This window comes from Macrotis lagotis, chromosome X (genome assembly GCF_037893015.1).
Source record: "Macrotis lagotis isolate mMagLag1 chromosome X, bilby.v1.9.chrom.fasta, whole genome shotgun sequence".
Classification (NCBI taxonomy): Eukaryota; Metazoa; Chordata; class Mammalia; order Peramelemorphia; family Peramelidae; genus Macrotis; species Macrotis lagotis.
Window position 1 is genome coordinate 400028813 of NC_133666.1, and position 14514 is coordinate 400043326.

The following is a 14514-nucleotide window of genomic DNA, read 5'->3' on the forward strand; positions in this document are numbered from 1 at the left end:
AACACTTCTCACCTGAATAAAATCAGATTTAAATACCTGGGCAAACATCAACTGTTCATGGATGGTCAAGCTAATATAATAAAAAGGACAATTCTACCCAAACTAAACTACTTCTTTACCACCCTAACAATCAAAATTCCATAAAAATTACTTTACTGATTTAGAAAAAGTTGCAAGTAAATTTATATAGAGAAAGAAAAAGTCAAGAATTTCCAAGGATTCAATGAAAAAAGTGCAAAAGTGGTGGCTTAGCCTTACCAGATCTAAAATTATATTATAAAGCATCAGTCCTCAAAACTGCCTGGTATTGGCCTAAGAAATAGAGTCATGGATCAGTGGGATAGACTAGGTTCAATAGCAGGAAATGATTATAGTAATCTACTGTTTGATAAACCCAAAGAGTCCAGCTTTTGGGATAAAAACACACTCCGATAAAAACTGTTGGGAAAATTGCAAGTTAGTATGGAAGAAACAGATTCAACCAACACCTTCCACCCTATTCCAAGATACTATCCAAATGGATACAGGAGTTAGACATAAAAAACAATATTATAAGCAAAGGAGAAGACCATGGAGTACTTTACCTGTCAGATCTATGGAAAGGGAAACAGTTTATGACCAAGAAATAGATAGAGAACATCATTCAAAACAAACTCAATAATTTTGACTACATTAAAATAAAAAACTTTTGCCCAGATAGAACCACTATAACCAAGATCAAAAGAAATGTAGTAAATTGGGAAATCATTTTTGCAACTAGTATTTCTGACAAAGGACTCATTTCTATAATATACAGAGAATTGAGTAAAATTTTTATAAAAAAAAAAGCCATTCCCCATTTAACAAACGGACAATTGTTTTGCAAAGGCAATTTACAGCTGAGGAAATCAAAGAAATCCATAGTCATATGCAAATTTGCTCTAAATCATTACTTGTTAGAGAAATTCAAATTAAAGCATCTGTGATGTACCCCCTCACACCATCCAATATGACCAGAAAGGACAACCATTGGTATTGAAAGGGATGTGGGAAATCTGGAACACTAATACATTATTGGTGGAACTGTGAACTCATCCAACCTTTCTGGAGAGAAATTTGGGACTATGCCCAAAGGATAAGAAAAATGTGCACACCGTTTGACCCAGCAATACCACTTCTTGGTCTATACCCTGCAGAGATGATTGAAAAGGGTAAAAACATCACTTGCACAAAAATATTGATAGCAGCCCTGTTTGTGGTGGCAAAAAACTGGTAATTAAGTTTATGTCCTTTAATTGGGGAATGGCTTAATAAAGTGTGATATATATATATATATATATATATATATATATATATATATATATACATATATATATATATGTTATGGAACACTATTTTTCTATTAGAAGCCATGGACGATGAGACTTCAGGGAAGCCTGGCAGGATTTGCATGAATTGATGCTGAGCAAGATGAGCAGAACCAGAAAAACATTGTAAACCCTAATAGCAACATGGAGGTGATGATCAACCCTGATGGACTTGCTCATCCCTTCACTGCAACAACCAGGGACAATGTTGAGCTACCTGCAACGGAAAATACCATCTGTATCCAGAGAAAGAATTATGAACTTTGAACAATGACAAAAGACTATTACCATCCGATTAGAAAAAAAAAGTTATCTTATTATGTAATTTTACTATCTCATACTTTAATTTTCTTCCTTAAGGATATGATTTCTTTGTCATCACATTCAACTAAGATCAATGTATAACATGGAACCAATCTAAACATTAATAGAATGCCTTCTGTGGGGGGCGGGGAGGGAAGCAAGAATGGGTGAAAAATTGTAAAACTCAAAATAAATAAAATCTTTCTTTAAAAAAGAATTCAAAAAACAACCCCCAAATCATTTTTATTCCCTCTTTATTTTAAATGAAAGAAATAAGATGGGTTTTATATTTAATCTCCTTTCTCACTCTGATTACAAGCTTCTATTTCACTGTCTCCTGATTTCCATTTCTAGTTTCTGCTTACATAAGAATTTGTATTTATTATGTCCCTTTAACTGTGGTAGAGTGATCTGATAGTTTGAATTTGCAATGCTAGGATTATAGAAATGTGCCTTTGAAGTTTCAATGCTAAAATTATAGAAGTGTGTCTGTCTGTGTACGGTTTTTGAAAAGTTTTTAATTCAACTTTTCTTTTTAAATTTCATTTCCATTTAATGCAATGGGGTTAAGTGGCTTGCCAATTATCTTGGCAGATAATTGATAGAGTGGTTTTATGTTCACTTATTGAAAATTAAATTGTAGATTAATGAAGACATAGATAAAGTTAGTGGTTGTTTTTTTCTCCTTGATAGAACATCTAAAATAGTCAAGATTTGAAAATAATTTAGAAACATTGTAACAAGGAAATGTAAAAGATATTGAGATCCATTTTATAAAGGTGAGACTCAATGTATCTTTTGGGTAGTCTTTGTATGTCCATATCTAAAAAGCAAGCAATAACAACAACAAAAAATAACAAAACATGCCTACACTGACTAAATCAATGAAAGCAGAGATAGTGACCTGGAGATTAAAATTGCTGAGAAAAGTAGAAAAACATGTGTTATTAAGCTAAGATAAGCATTTGTTGGGGGATTATTGAATTTAATTTTTTGATGCTAATAAAATAATTTTTTTCATTCATGTCATACTATCCATGATTCCATCTGGGGGATTTTCTTGGAAAAGATCCTGTAGTAGTTTACCATTTCCTCTTCCAGTTCATTTTATAGATGAGAAAGCTGAGATAAATTGGGTTAAGTGATTTTCAAAGGTAATTTATCAACTAAATATCTGAAGTTGGATTTGAATCAGGTCATCCTAATTCATTGCCCATCACTATACCACCTAGGAGCCAATGAAATAATAATCAGGAAAGAGCAACATAATTGATGTTAATATGACATATATATATATATATATATTTTATCAATATAGGTTTAATAAATTAACTAATGCATGAACATTGCATCAACATTCAAAAATAAATAGGATAGGTTCTTTCTTATAAACAATCTCAAACTCTTATAAAAGATATAAACCCTCTTATAAGAGATCCTAAACTGTACAATTGCATATTCAGAAGTTTACTTGATTAGTCACAGAAAATCAACTAGAGGACCATTATCCTTTGTTCTTATTTAGCAGAAGACCAAGCCTAGCATGACAGAATTGACTCAATGATATAGAAAGTTACCCAGACATTTCATTTCCCATCCACTCTTCTTCACCTCCTTATTGCCCAACATGGGGAGATGGCTATAAGTATTCAGCTAATGAGTAACCCTGGTTGGCCTACCATTCTTATTGGGCAAAATATTTAGATTTTTTTGATATCTGTTTTATAAACCTAGCCCAGAAGCCTGCTTATTGGCTTAGTAGGAAGGACCTCCAGAAAGACCTAGATAGGTTTGCCAAGGTCTCTTCATCAGCCTATTTCCAGATCAATGGGATTTAATATTTTGTGTAGAATCTTCTGGAAGGTAAAGGGAAATATGATACTGTATTTTTAGTTTCTTTTATCTGTTTTTTTTGGCTATTAATCACTATAAATCAAGGATCTGGAGAAAGAAAGCATCTCAGATCATGTGGAAGAGCTGAGATTCTTTTTGTTATAAAGGGGACACTGGCTTAGATCTCTGCCTTAGAGGGTTTTTTCCCTTGGAATTGGAAATTTTGGGACCCACAGTTCTTACTTATGTGATAGTGGAGATAATTATTTCATTTCCTGTACCAGTGTCTCCCATATCATGCATCCATCCCAGTTCTTCAGAAAGTCATTGAGAATGTCCTTTTATTGTTTCTTCTGACTTCCAAGTAGGCAATAGCCTTATGTGAGTTATCCAAAAAATTGTCTTTTAGACAAATGCATATTTGACTTTCAGGGCCAGTCCATCAGAATTGTACTCACTGTAGTAGAGTCTGAATGCTTGGCAGTTAAGCTTGAGCAAGGACCTCAGTGTTCAGACCTTTGATACATCTCACTGATTCAGCACTGATTGAGCAATACTAATTAGAGATAAAGATAGACTGGAGAGATTAGTTTAACACTTCCTTAGTTTACTCAGCAGATCTTCATTAACCAATGCTGAAACCATCTTTTTTTTTTTTTTTTTTTTTTTTTTTGGCTAGGCAATGGGGTTAAGTGGCTTGCACAAGGCCACAGAGCTAGGTAATTATTAAGTGACTGAGACCAGATTTGAACCCAGGTACTCCTGACTCCAGGGCCGATGCTTTATCCACTATGCCACCTAGCCGCCCCAAGTCAATCCATTCTTGCCAAACTTCCAACTGATAAAGAGATTTTGAACGTTATTAGGCTCCTCTTTTGTAGCAAAGGACCTAAAACTGGTCTTTAAAAATTAAAAAGCTTTCAGGTCATATTAAAATGCTCTGGTTTGTTACTATCTATCTTCCTTCTTACTGAGTCAAGAATCCTGAAGCTCTCTAAGCTTTACTTGTTCTTACTTTTTTTGTAATTAAACGCTAACTTTTTAGAGATGACAAACTATCCTGCTGATGGATCCTGTAGAGTTCTTATTTTTCCATTTAGTAGTTTCTGAATTTTCCATCATTTTCAACAATGCATCATGATGTTTGTGACTATTCTAGGCCAGATGATTAAATGTGGTTCTGTATACCAATCTCTTAAAGCTGCCTACTCCTTTTCTGCTCTACTGTTACCAACAATGTGTTGGCTCAGCTTCTCTATAATGCAATACAAACTGTTCACATGTGGAGAAGCACTCTAATCTGTTGATGTTAAGTTTTCTGAAAGTCATTATTCCTTGAGACTGCTGCTTTTATTGAATGTGAATATTAAGTCTGGAAGGATAAGTATATCTGCACTCTGCATCAGACATTGTGTTTATCATTCTCACATCCTGACTGTTTCTTCTCCTTATAATGACAATCTATTAAATTTCCAATGTTTACAATGAAGGTACATAAATGAACTTTTGTTGCACTTAGTTAAAAGGAAGATAGAACTGATGCATCAGAGCCCAGTGGCAAGACAAAAGTCAATATGACTAGTGATGGTTCTGGATGAAGTGGATGATCTGGGAGTCTTCAGTGTCTGACCAAACTCTAAGTATGCCACAGTGTCTGACTAAGCTCTGAGCTGACCACAGTACCACAGTCATTCTCTTAGTTCATTGAAATAAGATCTTTACATCCACTTGCTCTACTGCAGAAGTCTTCACATGCTTGAGGTAGGTACACTCTTGACTGAGCGATAGTCAGGTGTCATAGGAAATAGAGCACTGGCCTTAGAGTCAGGAGAATGGAAATTCCAATCCAACCTCAGACATTTGATACTTACTACTTGTGTGACTTTGGGCAAGTTACTTAAACTTGATTACCTCTATTATATCTTCAGTCATCCTGATTCATCTCTGGCCATTCTGGAGGAGAAAGTGAGTCTGGTGAATTAGCACAGCACTCCTTTACTGAAATCTAATTGTCATGGCATCACCTCCCTGATGTTATGATCTTCTTCATGAATGTAGAATAGGCATCAACTGAGTGACAGTTTTGACACCTCAGTTCCTGCAAGCTGGTTACCCTATCTGTTGAGGAAGTTTTATTGGAGTATAGTCACTGTGTATACCACAGCTTCTTGGAGCCACAGGTGAGAGGTATCTGGCCATTGGACAACCCTGTCATCAAAAGTATTTCCTCCATGAATACCTACATACCCCCAAAATCCTTAATGGATGACTTAGGAACAAAACTCAGAAGTTGAAAAAAATATGAAATAATGAACAGTGAAAAAAATGGATGAGTCAAAGTACTCAAAAGAATAGGAAACTTTTAAATCATCTTATTGGTGGTAAGCAAAAATTGGGAAATGATTTTATTTGTTGGTGTTAAGAACTATCTCTAGTTCTACTTTGTTTTTCTTGGTTTTAGCTTGTAACAACCAGTCTTAAAATCAATTACATTTATTTATTATTTTAAAAGTTGTCATGACTAACAATTTAATTTTTCACTAATTTCTAAACATGAGGAAGTAGGAAATAGTTTAGGTCTGCTGAAAAATATTATACCATACCTGTTATATCTTTGCAGAATATCTTCATTGTCTACCATGAGATTTCATTTGAATGAAAATATTCTGAGCATTTCAGGTTGTCTGTATCTATAAGACAAAACAGCATGGATAAAAGTGAAAGATTCAATCAATCAGCTAGATGTTTGATCTCTTCCACATGAAACATCCAGGCATTTAGAAATATCTGTAGGAGTGACTAGATTTTTATTAGTTCATATTTGACATCAGTTTGACCCAGCTATGGATAATAGTAATATTTACCAAAACAGGGATGCAGGAAAAAAGGATAAAAAGACATGCTTCTTGATATAAAAGGGTGCACTTTAGGGGAGAACAATGAATTAAGTATTCAGGTTTCTTTTATAATGAAGGGAGCAGAGGAAGCTATTGCCTCTTCACCATGATGAATATTTATTCTGAACTGTCAGTAGTTCTTATTATACAGTATGTCATGTTCATTAAAGATGTTATACAGCAGTCTGTCATATAAAGAATGAAAAGCTCTGCTAAGATAGATATACTGTACACGATGGAGGTCATCATCAATTCACAAACAAAACTCTCTACTGACAAAAATATTTGTGTGTACATGTATGGTCTGTGTGTGTGCTTTTTCTGCATGCACATAGATAGCAACAGACATGAAGTGGAGCATGGAAGACAAGCCAAAGCTTTCTCTTGGCACAAATTACAGGACTGTGTTAGGATGGATTCACCTCTGACATTTGAAGAGGTTATGTGTCTAATGAAAGGAAGCTTGTTTTCTTTTTTCTTCCATTTTTTAATAACAAAAGAGAGCATAGATTGAAGGAGAATTTAAACCAAGAAAATATATAGATAAAAGCCTAGAACTATATATAGCACCCTCTCTTGCTCAAAGATAATAAATGTTCACTATAACTCTATATTGTATAACATCACTTCAGAAAACTATCATAGAAAAAAATGAGAAGGGAGGAAAAAAATCTTATTCTTGTAATCTCAGCAGTGGGCTGATTAGGCTTTTTCCAATGTAGTATCTACTAACCACAAAAGCACACTTAACAGGAACTACATATTTGACAAATGAAAAGAAAATGAAAAATTTTAAAAACATTTCTGTTAACCTAGAATTTTTTATTTATGCTCTTTCTTTAGCTTAAAAATTTTTAAGTCAAAATTTATGGGATGAAAAAACTATCTGAAGATAAATTATATCTGATAAAGTTCATTCATTTCTTTTTTAACTCAATAGCAACTATTTTTGAGTTAATTATTTTTTGATTTTTCAATTATATGTAAAGATAATTTTCAACATTCATTTTTGTAAAATTGTCTCCCTCTCACCTTTCCCTCTTCCCATCCTATGATAGCAAGTAATCTGATACAGATAATACAGGCACAATCAAGTTATAAATATTTCCATATTAATCAAACATTGAAAAGAAGAATCAGAATAAAAGGGAAAAAACATGAGAAAGAAGAAAAAAACAAATTTTAATAGAATAAAAATAAGATGCTTTGATCTTCATTCAGACTCCATAATTTTTTAATTTTTCTGAAGTTTGCAGAATGGTCCTTTCTGGGAAGAGTGTTTCCAATCTTTTAACATCCAGTTAACCAAATCCCTTAAGAGTCAGGGAACTGGGGCGGCTAGGTGTCTCAGTGGATAGAGCACTGGCCCTGGAGTCAGGAGTACCTGAGTTCAAATCCGGCCTCAGACACTTAATAATTACCTAGCTGTGTAACCTTGGGCAAGCCACTTAACCCCATTGCCTAGAAAAAACCTTAAAAAAAAGAGTCAGGGAACCAACTAGACAAACAATGATTTAGTCACAAAATCATGAAGTCCTGTGTTCAAATCCTGCTTTATCTCTATATTGATTTAGTGATCCTGGTTAAGCCACTTCATATTTTCAGCACCCACAAGCAGTTCTCTAAGATCAGAAGTAGTAGAGCTATCTCTGAGGATCTGCCTGAGTGTAGGAAGTTCTTTACCAGGAACTGCCCAAGTTGGTGAAATCACAGATTCAGTCAAAAAAGAAAATGATTAGTAATATCTCTCTTCTCCACCCCCACCACACATATACAAATGCACAGATAGTGTGTGACCACTATTATTGCTCTGAAGTCTAACCTTGCTGATTATCTTATTATCTATCAACATTCATTGATTCCATTTTATTATATACTGGGTTAGCTCTTCCTCTTCCCAGATTACCTCTTCTACTAACCCTTTCCTTTCTGATTCTGAATAAGAAAAGGTTTACAAAGGTCATCAAACATATTAGAAAACAAATTATCACTATTGACTAATTCTATATGTGAATCAAAATTTCCACAGTAGGTAGGAGTCTCAAAAGACATCCAGGTCAATCAGAAACTTGACAAGACTCCTTTGTCCCTGACCGCTATCATCTAAAGTATTATCTTGCTCGAGTGAAATCTTGGTAGAATGGAATATATACTGAATTCTAAATCAAAAGATTTGTAGAAAAATCATAATTTTTTGATTTACTACTTTTTTAATTTTAGGCAATTCATTTAGCCTCACTGACACTCATTTTTCTCATCAATTAATAGGCATTTCCTAAATGTTTATTATCTAGATTAGGAACAAGGGATACAAAGACAAAAGCAAAACAAAAACCAAAAATTTAGTAATAGAACTTCAAGGAGTTTCTGTAAGGCAAGACAAAGTATACATATATAAAAATACATACAAAATAAATAAGATATTTGAGTGGTCAGGGAGTAAAAGTATGGCAAACTGGATAGAAAGTTGATATTAAAGCCAGAAAAATGACACCTCTATCTCTACAACATAGAGTCTGAATGAAACAAGTCACTTAACCACTCAGTGACCCCTGGAAACTTTCAAACTATGAGTTCCAGATCAAAATGTTTTTTCAAAAACAAATGACATATATTTATTCCTATCGCTTAAAAAAGGGCAGGGGGCAGGAGTTATGATCAGGAAAAGTTTGCTCTAAAATGTGGAATGTGAATTGTTTTCAAGGAATCAAGTATTCCATGAGGTCAGAGTGAGTATGGAATGACTTCTAGGCATGGGGAAAAATCTGAGCAAACACATGGAGGTAGAAGATGGAGTGCCACATGAGGAACAGTAATAATAACAGTTTCATGCAACTATAGCATGCATTGAAAATGAAGAAGAAGGGCGGCTAGGTGGCATAGTGGATAAAGCACTGGCCTTGGAGTCAGGAGTATCTGGGTTCAAATCCGGTCTCAGACACTTAATAATTACCTAGCTGTGTGGCCTGGGGCAAGCCACTTAATCCCGTTTGCCTTGCAAAAAAAAAAAAACCCTAAAAAAAAGAAAAAAGAAAATTAAGAAGAATAAAGTAAATAAAGAAGATGGAAAGGCAGGATGGAACAATATTGTGAAGGTTTTTAAATGGGGGGGGTGTTTTGTGACCAAAGTGATGGTAGCCACTGCAATTCATTGAACAAGGGAGTAGCATACTCATATTTGTATTTAATAATGTTATTCATTTGTAAATTTATTTAGAACTCTATCTCTAAGAATTCTTTAAGCTCTAAGCCTAAACCCTAAGGCTCTAGTAGCAGCCAAATATCATAGTGGACAGAGCATCAAGCCAGGAGTCAGGAAGACCTGAGTTCAAATCTAGCTTCATAAAGTTAACAGCCATGTGACCCTGGTTAAGCCACTTCACACCTGACTGCCTCGATTCAATTCAATAAACATGTATTAAAGGGCTCTACTATGGCCCAGGCAATGTGCCAAAAGATGGGGAGACAAAAAGAGGCAAAAGACAGAAAAAAAAACTTGGTATCCTCACCTCCAATAATGGGCCTTATTCTTTAACTCACTAAACAGTAGCTCTTTTCTGTCCCCTACATTGCACCCAACCACAATTATCTCATCATAGACACCAAGTACTTGTCTCAAACTATAATCTCTTTCAGAGTCTTAGAAAATTTTGTTGAGTCTTAGAAAACTCATCTCTTAATTCCTTCATTGACAGTAAGGGGGAAGTTATTAATAAAAGATTCTATGTTCCTTTTTCAAAGGGGTATTTTCCTTCTGTCATTTAAAAAACTGAGGGCTAGTAAGATTGGTCATACAGACAGCAAGCATTAGAAGGAACCTAGATCTTAGAACTCTAGAGAGAGTTCTTTCTATCATAACACACTGAATCTATAATAACAGAAATTCAGGCAATAGTTAGAGAAAGGAATAATTTGAGTTGGTAAATCTATATTCTTCTGCTCAATTTCTGGAAAATGGGTGACAGGTCTATGATTCTAAGTTCTTTTATCTTCCAAAGGCAGTTACATTTTCTGTGATGTACTTTTACCAGACTAGTTTGTGGCACTGGAGCACCTCTTTCCATCTCCTGTACTGTGCTATGTGATACAACCGCTCATAAATATTTCAATTAAGCACACATGAACACCATAAAGACCACAGGCAGCATCCTGCCAAACCCTATGAAGGAAGGACATAAATCTATTTGTTTGCAGTTCACCATTTGTGGTAAAGTGATGGTAATATAATGTCCAAAGAGCAGGGCTTTGATGTTTGTTGAATAAAGACGAAGTATCCCACTGGTCTTTGATCCACTTAACGGGCAAACACCAACTTTCCAGTGTCAATTTCAGCAAGCCACAAAATCATTCAACTTTTTTTTTCAATAACACAACCTAGTGACCCTTTAATTTCTCTCTCTTGAAAATAATGGCTCACTAACAGATAGGGACAAATCTTAGCCTTCTGCTAAACCTCCACTGAGAGGACAGACTATTTCTCTTTCCTTCAGTGAAAGACCAGAGGTGTCAGAAGGATTTCAAAGTAAATTCTGTAGGCCAGAGAGAAAAATTCAATAATTTGGGGGGAGGAAAGATAAGTCTTACCAGCTTTTTATTTTAGTATCATTTTGACTGTGGGGCACAGCCCACAGATCATCACTGTGGAATACAACAGTATACCTTTCAGCACAGAAAGAATTGGAATATAACTGGATTAGGCTTCAGGTAATGTTCTAAAATAAAAAATAAAATTAAAAAAAATGATAAGGTGGTCAATCTTACCAAGGCAAACATACATAGTACACCTGAAGCACTGCTGAATTCCTTAGAGACACCTTGAGCCACTACCTATGTATACACACGGAGTTCTTTCCCTGTAAGCAACTCACAAGCTATACCTTTCCCTTTCCCTGGAGAACTCTACAAAATATTTACTGGAAAAGTCAATTGTACCACTTCGAAGTGGAACACACTGAGAAAAAAAAAGTTCTACAAAAGCAAAAGTTAAATCTAAAACTTGTCATTTCCTTCTTTTCTCTTCTTTGGGTATTTTGCTGTTCTGTTGCCCTGTTTCAGTGCCTCGACTGCTTGACTTGCTGAGCCTCAAGGGAGAATGGACTCTACTCAGAAGAATCACTTCTCCTTGAGGATAATCGGTTTCATTTCTTTAGAACTTTAATCTTTGAGACTTTGTCAATATTTACTGTTTTACCTCAAAAGCTGAACTTAATTTGCACTTTAACAATTGTAGCCTATAGGTTCAAACTTCTTCATGGTTCTAAATATTTAACTAACCTGGCAATACTACTTCAACACTGCAATGGAAACTCTTCCACTTCTTCCTGTTAATGTTTAAGGACCCAAGCCTATATAGAACTATGATAAATAAGACATTATTTCATTCAAAAATTATTTAATGAACACCTACAACATGTACAATAATGGCTATCAATTTGTGGTGGGGAAAAAACGAAATATATATTACTCTCTTAACAGCTCCTCTGGCTTCTACTCTGCCATTTCTCCCCTTCCTCAAGCAACCCTTCCTATTTTTAGCAACTAGCAGAGATTGAAGGCATTCAGGACACAAAACTTAAGCTGCCTCTTCAAGCAGTATTAGTGATTAATAACTGAATACTTAAAACAAGGATTTCAGTGGTAGAATACCACTGGGTAACAGGAAACAGAATAAGACCATTTTAAACATCTGAGAGTAAGGGTCCTCAATGGTCTAGTGAGAGTTAAGAACCATTACGCATAAAGAAAGCTGATGAATTTTGGGGTATTCTTAGAGTCATATTCTCTGGAGCCATATCCTAAATTGAAGAAGATGCCAAGAGTATGACAGACTTGTCTACCATAATCACTTCCCAAGTGCCAGTTATCTTGAGACCCCTTCTAGGTCTCTAAAAGAAAATATTGTAGAGACTGAGGCAATAGGTTGAGTCAAATGCTCTCACATTCATATGATTGCTTTCCATCTGAAATAATATACAGACAGTTTCTCCTTTTACACCCAGCATATGCCCATAATAGAAGCTTAATCTTTGCTATCTTGCTGTTTGATACATAGGTCAGATTTTTTTCACTTATCTGGTTAATATCTTTCAAAGGCTGATCTTGTCTCTAATCTAGTCACCGATATCTTTCAGTGGTCCCTTATGTTCTATTATGCAAAGTTTTGATATGGAAATATTAAAGATCTTTTATAATTTGACTCCAACTTACCTTTCTAGCCTTTTCTCCTTTCATATAGATACTAGATTTCTTCTATGTCACAAACATAGTTTTATTGCTTAAACTAGGGAAAGCAAAAACAGAAGGGAAAAACTTACAAACTATGGATCAGTTTCCCTAATAAATATTGATTCAAAAATGAAAAAAAAATATGGGAGAGGAGGATTACGTCAATATATCACAAAATTTAAACATAACCAGGCTGAGTTTAGATTAGGAATGCAAGGTTATATCAGAAGTAAAAAAAAACCTATTAACCATAATTGACCATATCAAGTTAAAAATAGAACAAAAGTATAAAATTACATCAATAAATGCAGAAAAAGCTTTTGACAAAGGACTTGAGAAGATTTCATGGTGAAGGAGGTAATTCTGAAATGGATCCAGGAAAGACAATAGACAAGGATTGTAAGAATAGAAAGATGTATAATGCATTATGGATATGTGAAAGAATTCTAAGTGTAAGATAGGTTTCAGAGAAGAGCTGGGAGACCATTTTGCAGGTTGAATGCAGATTTTAGATGACTTTAATTATCAAATTAAGATGCTTTTGTCATATTCTGTAGGCAGGATGTCACACTCAAGAATCATGAGCAAAAGATGAACATGGATAAATTAAAGTCATAAAGAAGAATATTTTGGCAGTTGTGTGAAGAATTGATTAGAGAATGAAGAGAAGAGAATCTGTGAAGACAAAAGTATTGTAGGCAAAGCTAAACTACTAGGCTACGATTTGAACCAGAGTAGTGATTGTGTCATTAAGGGGAAGAGCATAGATGTGGGAGGTGGTAAATTGAATGGAGCAAAATCACTGCTGTTGATCAAATGACTGTATCACAGGACTAAGGGAACATGGAAAAGGGAAGTTGAAAGATTGGCATCTTCTTCCTTTATCTTCTCAATCATCAACTGTAATGTACAAAAAGTCATTAAGAGAATGACCTCTAAAAGAGGCAGGGATGTAAAGATTAGAAAGCTAGAGTTCTAGACTGGAAGATTTGGGTTGAATTCTCATCTCTGGCACTTACTACCAGCTGTGTGGCAATGGATAGGTCATTTAACGTCTTTTAAGTGCAGGTAGGTTCTTAAAACTACAAGTTGATCTTTTTAGTTACATGATTCTAAGTAGAAAAATATACATATATTCTAAAAGTTCTGAGAAGAAAGGAACTTTTTTTTCTAAACATTGAGGTAGTATGGGTATAGAATAGAGAAATGAATTTGAATCCCAACTGTGGCACTATTTATGATATTCTAAATGAGTCATAGATTTTAAATCTTAGAAGTCACCTAATATGTCTTGCTCATTTCAGAGATCAAGAAACTGAGCCTAAGGAAGGTTTGTTGGTTTTTCCAAAGGAAAAAAGAGCAGATTTTGTCCCCAGTTCAGTTAATCCTCCACTCAGCTAAAAGGTGATTTTCCTATTCATGTAACCCCTCCCCCACTTCCTCAGTAAATTCCAGTAACTTCCTAACACATTCCTTCCTATTCCATTCATTCCTATCAAATAGAAAATCCTCTATTTAACATTAAAAATCCTTTGTTATTAGTCTACTACCTCCACCTCTGCCACATTTCCAGTCATTTCATATTCTACTCATTCCATATACTCTTCCCTTCAGTAATAATTGACTTCATTACTGTTTCTCAAGATCCTCAAGGAACCAAGAGAACAATGTACACATTAACAGCAACATTGTGAGATGTACCACCTCAATGGAAGCAGTTCAGAGAGCTAGGATAACCTTATTAGGCTGGTTATGGACAATGTTATCCTCATCTAGAGGAAGAAATACAAAATGAAACAAAAAAACACTCAACCCTTATGAATCACATGAACACTTTATAAAAATTATCTCTTATGTAACTTTTTCCTTTAATTTTAATTCCTTTACAGAAAATGACAAATATGTAAACA

The 14514-nt window shown here is 34.7% G+C and overlaps 1 long non-coding RNA gene across 1 annotated transcript in view; it reads right to left on the reverse strand.

Moving 5' to 3' along the window:
- Positions 1-14514, reverse strand: part of LOC141501180 (uncharacterized) — a 64334-nt gene that overhangs the window by 22959 nt on the left and 26861 nt on the right. Inside the window, exon 4 of the long non-coding RNA XR_012472166.1 lies at positions 6086-6172. This is a non-coding gene — a long non-coding RNA (uncharacterized LOC141501180). The remainder of the gene's footprint in view (positions 1-6085; positions 6173-14514) is intronic.